The following is an 8,719-nucleotide window of genomic DNA, read 5'->3' as shown; positions in this document are numbered from 1 at the left end:
TTTTTTTTCATGCTTAGCTGATAGGAAAAGATTTGAGTCATTTTCTGAGATGTAGAACTCCAGAGGTAGGTTGTGTTTACAAAATGACAAGGAAAGTCATGGTCACCCACTTCCTTTTTTGTAGTTCTGTGTCCATGAAAGAAAGATGAGGCTCTCTATGTGCATAAAGATTTAGTCTTGAACACGGTGTTGAGGTACGGGTGACCGCATTGAGAGCTCTATGTGTGATTGCTATATTTGGGCATTGAGAGACTGTGGGTGTATGGATGGGTGGGTCCAGGATGCACAATCAGGCATCACAGATCTCTAGGGCTCTGCTCCAGTGTGTGTGTGCGGGTGACCATTTCCACAACTTTGGTCTGCATTGCCTCACCATCTGTGCCACCAAGCTGCCATGGTTTACAACCTGATACCCTGGCCACCCTAGCCTGCAGCCCATGCCAAGCCTGAGAAGCCTGCAGATCCATACAGCATAGCCCATGCCACTCATGCCATTGGTGCCACCCAGGGATCACAACAGTGGCCAATATCACGCCTCTGCCAGAACTACCTGTGCAGCCTGAGCAGCCCATGGCTGGTGACCCCTGCACAGCACAGCACAGCACAGCCCAGAACCAACTACACAGCTGGTACAGCCAGTGACCCCCAACTGCAGTCCACCATGACCCTCTCATTTGTGACACCTTTGCTAGCTGCTGCTTGTTTCCCAGGCCACACCAGCTCACACACAACACACTGCTCATGCTGCCACACACAGACCCAGCCAGCTCTGTCCCCTGCACTGCATGCAACATAAGACCTCAAACTCCACCAAAATGCCACACAGACAACAACCCATATTATCAGCAACTATAAGAAAGCAAGAGAAACAAAACTCAATGTCAGAGAATGACCTGAACCTAGCAACATACATAGAAGAAGCAGAGTTCGAGTTGCCACAGAAAGAAATCTTCAGAATGCTGTGCGGAGTCATAGAGGATATGAGGGAATCAATAAAGAAAATGAGTGAAAAACTATAGGATAGAGCCCACATACAGAAGGGAAATACAAGAGTTAAGGGATGATGCAGCTGAAATGAAGAAAACAGTAAAAGACCTCACCAATAGGTTGAAAGAAGCAGAGAACCAAATCCGAAACCTCGAAGATATCCAAGCAGAATACAACAAATGTGAAAGATATTCCAATAAGTTAATTAAAAAGCTGAAGAAAGCCCGAGAACAATGAGTGAAACTATGAAGAGAAACAATATCTGAATAATTGGGATACCAGAACAGAACTTAACAAATGAACCAACAGCTAACTAGCAAGGGAATCCCTGGAAGAAAATTTCCCCAATATAAAAAAGGATGATCCAATATTCATCCAGGGAGCAGAGAGGACACCAATTCGATTGAATCCCAAGAAGAACACACCAAGGCATATCATAGTCAATTTGTCCAACTGTAAGGAAAAGGAGAAAATCGTAAGAGCAGCTAGACAAAAAAATGCAATCACCTATAAGGGTAATCAGATAAGAATATGCTCAGACTTATCAGCAGAAATCATGAAGAAGAAGAGAGAATGAAGTAGCATCTTCTGAAAGTTGAAATAGAAAAACTGTAGCCTGAGAATCCTCTACCCCACCCAATGCTCCTTCAAAATAGAAGGTGAAATGAAAGTTTTCTCCAATAAGGAAAAATTTAAAGAACACATAAAATAAAAAAATTTAAAAAATATCCATCACTACAAAAATCACCTTCCAACTCACTTTGGACAGAAGACCAACATCCACAGAACACAAACATGAGACCACTGCACAGTGTAACACTATCCAAAAGGAATCACACTGAAAGCAATAACCAAGACTTCATTGACCCAACAGATAAAAGAAGGCAAGACTGAATCCCCTACACATACATAACATACAAGGAGTGTGATAGGAAAATGTCTATCACAAAAGGTACAAGATGACAGTAAAGAATCCACAAATGGATGTAATTACTCTTGTAATTACACTGAAGGTCTGAATGCACTCATTAAAAGATAAAGGGTAGCAGACTGGATTAGGAAACAAAGTCCATCAACCCATTGTCTGCAAGAGACACAACTCAAGCTCACAGACAAAAACAGTTGAGGGTCAAAGGATGGCAAAAAGTACATCAAGCGAATAGCAATCTAAAAAAAAAGCAGGAGTTGCCATTCTAATCTCTGACAAAATTGATCTCAAGGAGCAGGACATAACAAGAGATAACATAGGCACCCCATAGTGTTCACGGGATCAGTAGACCAAGAGCCCATGAGCATAATAAACATACACACTCAATGAGAGATCAGTGAAATTCTTCAATCAAATCCTTCAAAAGATGAAAAAGAAATCACAGGATCAAGAGACTCCAAGAAAGGCAGGTCAGTGGGAAAGAAGCTCAACAAAGAGGTTACAGAACTAAACTCTGCAAGCAGACAACTCAATCTGATAGATCTATACAGAGCTTTCCACCCAACTGAAAAAAATATGCACCTTTTCCCCAAGTCTGCATGGTACCTATTTTGAAAACAGACCACGTGCTTGGACACAAGTCAAGTGTGAGTAAATTCAAACATATAGAGGTCACACAGACTTCCTTGTATAACCACTATGCCATAAAGCTGGAAACCAACAAAAAAAAAAAAAAAGAAGAAGAAGAAGAAGAAGAAGAAAATAACCAAGGCAAACACAAGGACACTAAATAGCTTACTTCTCAAATAGGACTGGGTATTAGACCAAATTAGAGACAAAATTAGGAAGTTCCTAGAAACTAACAAGAATGAAAATACAGCATATCAAAACCTCTGGGATATAGCAAAGGCAGTTATCAAAGATGCTTGATAGCAATAAATACACATACGAAGAAAGAAGAGAGGCTTATGGGTGATACCTTATCACAAAACCTTCAGCAATTGGAGCAGAGTCAACGGAATAATCTTCCTAATAGCAAAAGAAAAGAAATCATAAATGAGTATGAAAAAAATTGTCTCAGCAAAAAGCTGGTTCTTCAAAAATATTAATAGGATTAACAAACCACTAGCAAACCTAACAAAAGATACGAAGGGGCAGATGTCAATATCCAGTATAAAGGATGAGACAGGGAAATTACAATGCACCCCGATGAAATTAAAAGACTAATTACTCAGTACTAAGAAACACTGTACTCAAACGAATTCAACAACCTGGAAGACATGGGCAAATACCTGGAAAAACAATCCCTGCCCAAATGATCTCAGATGGACGTCAAAAACTTGAACAGAGCCATAGGAAAAGAAGAAATAGGTAAGATTATCAAGGAACTCCTTACTAACAAAAAGCCCCAGCCCAGGTGACTTCACAGCAGAATTATATCAAGCATTCAGAGAAGAGCTGACACTAATTCTACACAAACTTGTCCAGGACATAGAAATGGACAGTTCACTCCAAACACATTCTATGAAGCTAGTATAACATTGAGACCAATGCTGGGCAACAATCCCACTAGAATAGAGAACTACAGGCCTATATCTCTAATGAAGATAGATGCAAAAATCCTCAACAAAATCCTGGCCAATAGACTATAAAACTATATTCAAAAAATAATTCTTCATGACCAAGTGGGATTCATACCAGGGATGCAACATCCAAAAAGCCATCAACATTATCCATCATAACAAGGAAAAGAACAAGATCAACAGATGCAGGAAAAACATTTTACAACATTCAACACCCAATCATAATTAAGACACTCACGAAGATAAGATTAAAAGGAAATTACCTCAAGATAATAAAAGCTATATATGAAAACCAATAGCCAACACTACAATAAGTGGAAAAATGAAGAAAATATCCCCAATGAAAAAGGGGACACAAAAGGTATACCTCTTATCCCTACACCTATTCAACATGTTCCTGGAGGTTCTAGTGAGTAACATAAGACAACAAAAAGTATACACTGGACAAAGATGTGAAATTATCTCTATTTGCAGATGACATGATTTTATATATTGAGAACTCCAAAGGATCCACAATAGGATTGCTGGAAACAATAGAGGAATATGCTAGAATGGCAGAATATAAGGTCAACAAGTAGAAGTCAATTTGATTGCTATACACCACCGATGGGATTACAGAAAAGTGATACCAAGGAGGTAGTACGTTTCACAATAACCAAGAATAACTTGAAATATCTATGGGCTTTCTTAACTTAAAAAAAAAAAAAAGATCTGTACAACGAAAACTACAGAACATTATTACAAGAAACCAAAAGGGACCTACACAAATGGAAGAATAACCCATGCTCATGGATCAGAAGACTCAACACTGTAAAGATGACATTCCTGTTTAATGCAATCCTGATACAAATTCCAGCACCATTTTAAAAAAGAATTGGTAAAACTGACTACCAACTTCATATGTAAGAGAAGATGCCCAGAATTGGCAAAGAAGAACAAACTGAGTGGACTTGCAGTACCTGACTTTAAAAATGATTATACAGTCACAGTTGTCTAAACAGCATGGTACTGGTAAAATGATACATTAGACTATGGATAAGAGCAGAAAATCCAGAAATAAAAACAGCAGCGTAGAGACAACTGATTTTTTTAAAGAAGATCATTTTATTGGGGGCTCTTACAGCTCGTATAACAACCCATACATCAATTGTATCAAGCATATTTGTACATATGTTGCCCTCACTGTTTTCTAAACATTTATATTCTGTTTGGGCCCTTCATATCAACTCCTATTTTTACCCTCCCCATTCGTGACCCTTTGATAAATTGTAAATTATTATTCATTTCTTATATTACACCAACAGCTGTCTCCCTTCCCCTGCAGTTTCTTTCTTCCTCCTCACCCCAACTTCCCCCTATACTCCAGATATCACTACTCCCATTTCTGTTCCTGAGGTGTTTATCTGTCCTGGATTCCGTGTGTCCCAAGCTCTTATCTGGACATGTGTTCATGCTCCAGCCTAGCTTGCAGTGAAAGGCAGGACTGGGGTCATGATAGTGGGGGGTGAGGAAGCCTCAAGAACCCAGAGGAACATTGTGTGTTTCATCAGTGCTAGACTTCACCCTGGTTGACTCATCCCTTCCTTGTGAACCTTCTGTGAGGGGATGTCCCATTGTCTACAGATGAGTTTTGGGTCTCTGCTCCAACCCCCCTCATTCTCAACCATATGTTTGCTTGTTTTGTATCTTCTGATGCCTGTTACCTGATCCCAGAAACACCTCATGATCATACAGCCTGCTGTGCTTCTTCCATGTGGGTTTGTTGCTTCTCTGCTAAATGGTCGCTTGTTTAACTTCAAGCCTTTAAGAGCCCAGCACCATCCGCTTTCTTCACTACATTTGCTTATGCACCCATTTTGTCTTCAGTGATTGTGTTGGCAGGGTGAGCATCACAGAATTCCAGGTTGTTAGAGCAAAGTGTCCTTGCATTGAGGTAGGGCCTGAGTAGAGGCCCAAAGTCCATCCACTTCCTCAATGTATTGCCATATACATATATGTACATAGGCCAATACCTCTGTTTTATGAATTAATGTATTTACATAAGTGCACGCCTATGCTTATACATCTACCATAGCTTTGCTTTCTAGATCTTTCCTCTGTTTCCTTTTACCTTCCTCCTTTCCCACCATCACACTCGCCCTTCTTCTCCCTCTTAGTAATTTCTCTCAGCTACATTGCTGTTGCTCCAATACCACCAGGATCTCTACATTCTCCTCATTGTTAATTTTAATTCCCTAGTTGTTCCCTTGTCTATGGCATTGTTTGCTCACTGCTCCCTTGCCCCGCCTCCTCCTCCCCTAAGTCCACCTGGAGCCTTCAGTCCTGTTGCTTTCTTGTTGGGCTTGCTTCCCATGCCTATCTTATATAGGTAGGCAAATCAACATTAATGTAGACAATACAAAGAGAAAACAAAAAATGAATAAAAAGAGGAAAAAAAGGAATAGAAAAAAATATATAGGAAAATAATAATAACTAGCAAAAAAAACAACAACCCCAAATCGAAAAAGCATAGATAATTCCAGGTCTATCCACTGACCTTTATGACTATCTCCCCATTGGTTCTAGGAACTGCCCCTCCTAGGCTGAAATCTATTTTTAGAGCTCCTCAGGGGCTTTGTGGCTTTACTTTGCTCCCGTTGCTAATCTGTTATGTTCCCTTCTTAGTTCGTTCTGCTGTATTGTCCCCAGTATTGTCCTCTGTCGTGATATGCTTCAGCAAGTGGTCATCATGTCTCAAGCTGTTGTTGGCCCTACAGTCCTCTCTATGCCTTAGCAGCTCTATGAAGGGACATCCTCCTTAGGGTTTGGTGTGCTGATATGGGGTCTAGAACCTCATTCTCTGGCTGGCCCTTCTCCCCAACCTGTGCAAAACTGATCTTTGACAAAAGCCCCCAAAATATCAAATGGGAAGCAGATGCCGTTTGCAACAAGTGGTACTGGAAAAACTGGATATCAGCCTGCAGAAGAATGAAACAAGGCCTTTACCTCACTTCATGCACAAGAACAAATTCAAGGTGAATCACAGACCTAAAAGTAAAACCCAAAACTATCAGGATCGTCAGTGAGAAAATTAGCACAGATCTAAGAACCTTAGCACAGGGAATACATGGACTATCAGAACAAAAGGAAGGATATACACCCAGAGGAAGATAAAATAGACACATAGGACCTACTAAAGATAAAACACTTGTGTACATCAAAAGACTTCATCAGGAAAGTAATAAGAGAGCCCACAGACCGGGAAGAAGATATTTAATAATGACATAACAGACAAAGAGCGTATTACTAAAATCTAAAGAATTTTGCAAGTTTACAACAAGAACAAAAAGAATATCCCATTGAGGAGATGGGACAAAGACTTGACAGAAATTTCATAAAGGAGGAAACCCAAATGGCCAATAAACATGAGAAAATGTTACCGATCATTAGCTGTTTGGGAAATGTAATTCAAAACAATTCTGAGAGCTCACCTAGCACCCACAGAGAGAGCCCAATTCAAAAAGACAGAAAGCAACAAATGCTGGAGGGGGTGTGGTGAGACAGGAGCTCTTATTCACTGCTGGTGGTCTTGTAGATACGTGCAGCTGCTGTGGGAAGTGATTTGGCATTACCTAAAACAGATGGAAATTGAGCTACCATATAACCCAGCAATTCCGCCACTGGGCATATACCCAGAAGAAATAATAGACCATGACCAGACATCTGCTCTCCAATGTTCATCGCTGTGCAGTTTACAGTTGCAAAAAAACAGCTTAAATTTCCATCAATAGACAAATGGATAAAGAAACTCATAGACATACACACAATGGAAAATTACACATACCTAAAAACAGTGATGAAACTATGAAGCACCTCATCTTGAGGAAACATTTGGAGAATGTTATGCTGAGTGATGTTAGCCAAGTATAAAAGGTCAAGTATAACATGAGTCCACTGAGGTCAGTTCAAACAGCAGAACAGGCACAAGGGAAAATGCACATAACACACAATCCCTAGGCTGAAGACCAGATATTCTGGCAAGAGCCAGACCAGAGTCAATGACCCATCTGTCATCAACATCAGATTCAGATAGCACTTATGCAGAAAGGCATCTCCCCCCACCCTTCATATGCCTTTAAGGCCCACAGAGGTGTGGGGAAAGAATAATGATGGCAATTGGAGGTAGGGGGTCAGGGCACTAACCCACCAAAGGGGAGAGTCTTGTTTATATTTTCACAAGAAAGGGGGAGCGAGAGTAGACTTCAGTCTAGTGTGCCAATTCACGAGAGCAATGCTACTGTGCAGAGATGACGGTAGGGCTGGTCCCAGCTCGAGACATGACATCCTTTTCCTTGATGACAGCGCCACAGAGGACAGCTCTGAAGATTCAGGGAGAGCGACCAGTCTCACCCACCCACTTAGGGCCAAACCAAGATGGGAATGCAACAGACCAGGGAATGCAACATGGTTTCAATGTGTGTGAAACCATGAAGACCCAGAAGAATCCTGAGCATAGATTTCTGACTTGGCAGGGGGGTGGTGGTGGTGGTGGTGGGGGACACATTAGACCGCTCCATCCCTGATTGCTGGAATAGCAATGTGAACTTACAGGATGCTAGCCTTTCAGACACGATTACTGAAGACTAAAAGGATGCATGAGTGGTTAGGTAAGTGGGAGCCAAGACAGGTAACCCTGAAAGAAATGGGGACCGGTGATAGTATTTAACATGTCATTCTCTTTCTTTAAGCATAGAGGTATTTATTTTCTCTATGTCATTATTCTTGTGAGACTTGTGAGTGTTAGTATATATATATCTACACACACACACACATATATAGTGTGTGTGTGTAGATATATATATATAATGTTTATCTATACAAGTAATCCAGGATAGGCAACCTTATGGATACAGCGACTGGACCAGTGCTTCCTGGGGAACACGGGAGGGGAAAAGAGTTCGGGGAGCAGAGCAGGTATCGAATAATGATGGGTACAGAGAATAGTAAGTGCTCTAAAATTGACGGCAAGGGTGGGTAGCTTTTCTTGGTGTATTTGAACAATTGAATTGTATCTGAGGTGTATCTGAGGAGGGGGGAAATAAATAAATAAATTATATAGGTCACAAGGAAGCAGATAGGCTTTGGGCTGCTACTGAAATCCAGCCTCAGTACAAGAACAGTTTGTTCTAATAATGTGGCACTATGTGCTATTTACCTTCCCGACAAGATCGCTGAAGACAAA

General features: G+C 40.8%; 1 pseudogene; it reads right to left on the bottom strand.

Annotated features, from left to right (window-relative positions):
* Nucleotides 1-3,652, bottom strand: part of LOC105978759 — a 6,780-nt pseudogene extending 3,128 nt beyond the window's left edge.
* Between the last annotated feature and the right edge of the window lie 5,067 nt (nt 3,653-8,719).

Source organism: Echinops telfairi, unplaced genomic scaffold, assembly GCF_000313985.2.
Source record: "Echinops telfairi isolate 266 unplaced genomic scaffold, ASM31398v2 ScPeMD7_7420;HRSCAF=8458, whole genome shotgun sequence".
NCBI lineage: Eukaryota > Metazoa > Chordata > Mammalia > Afrosoricida > Tenrecidae > Echinops > Echinops telfairi.
The sequence above is the reverse complement of the archived record's forward strand: the minus strand, read 5'-3'. Positions and strand labels throughout refer to the sequence as shown.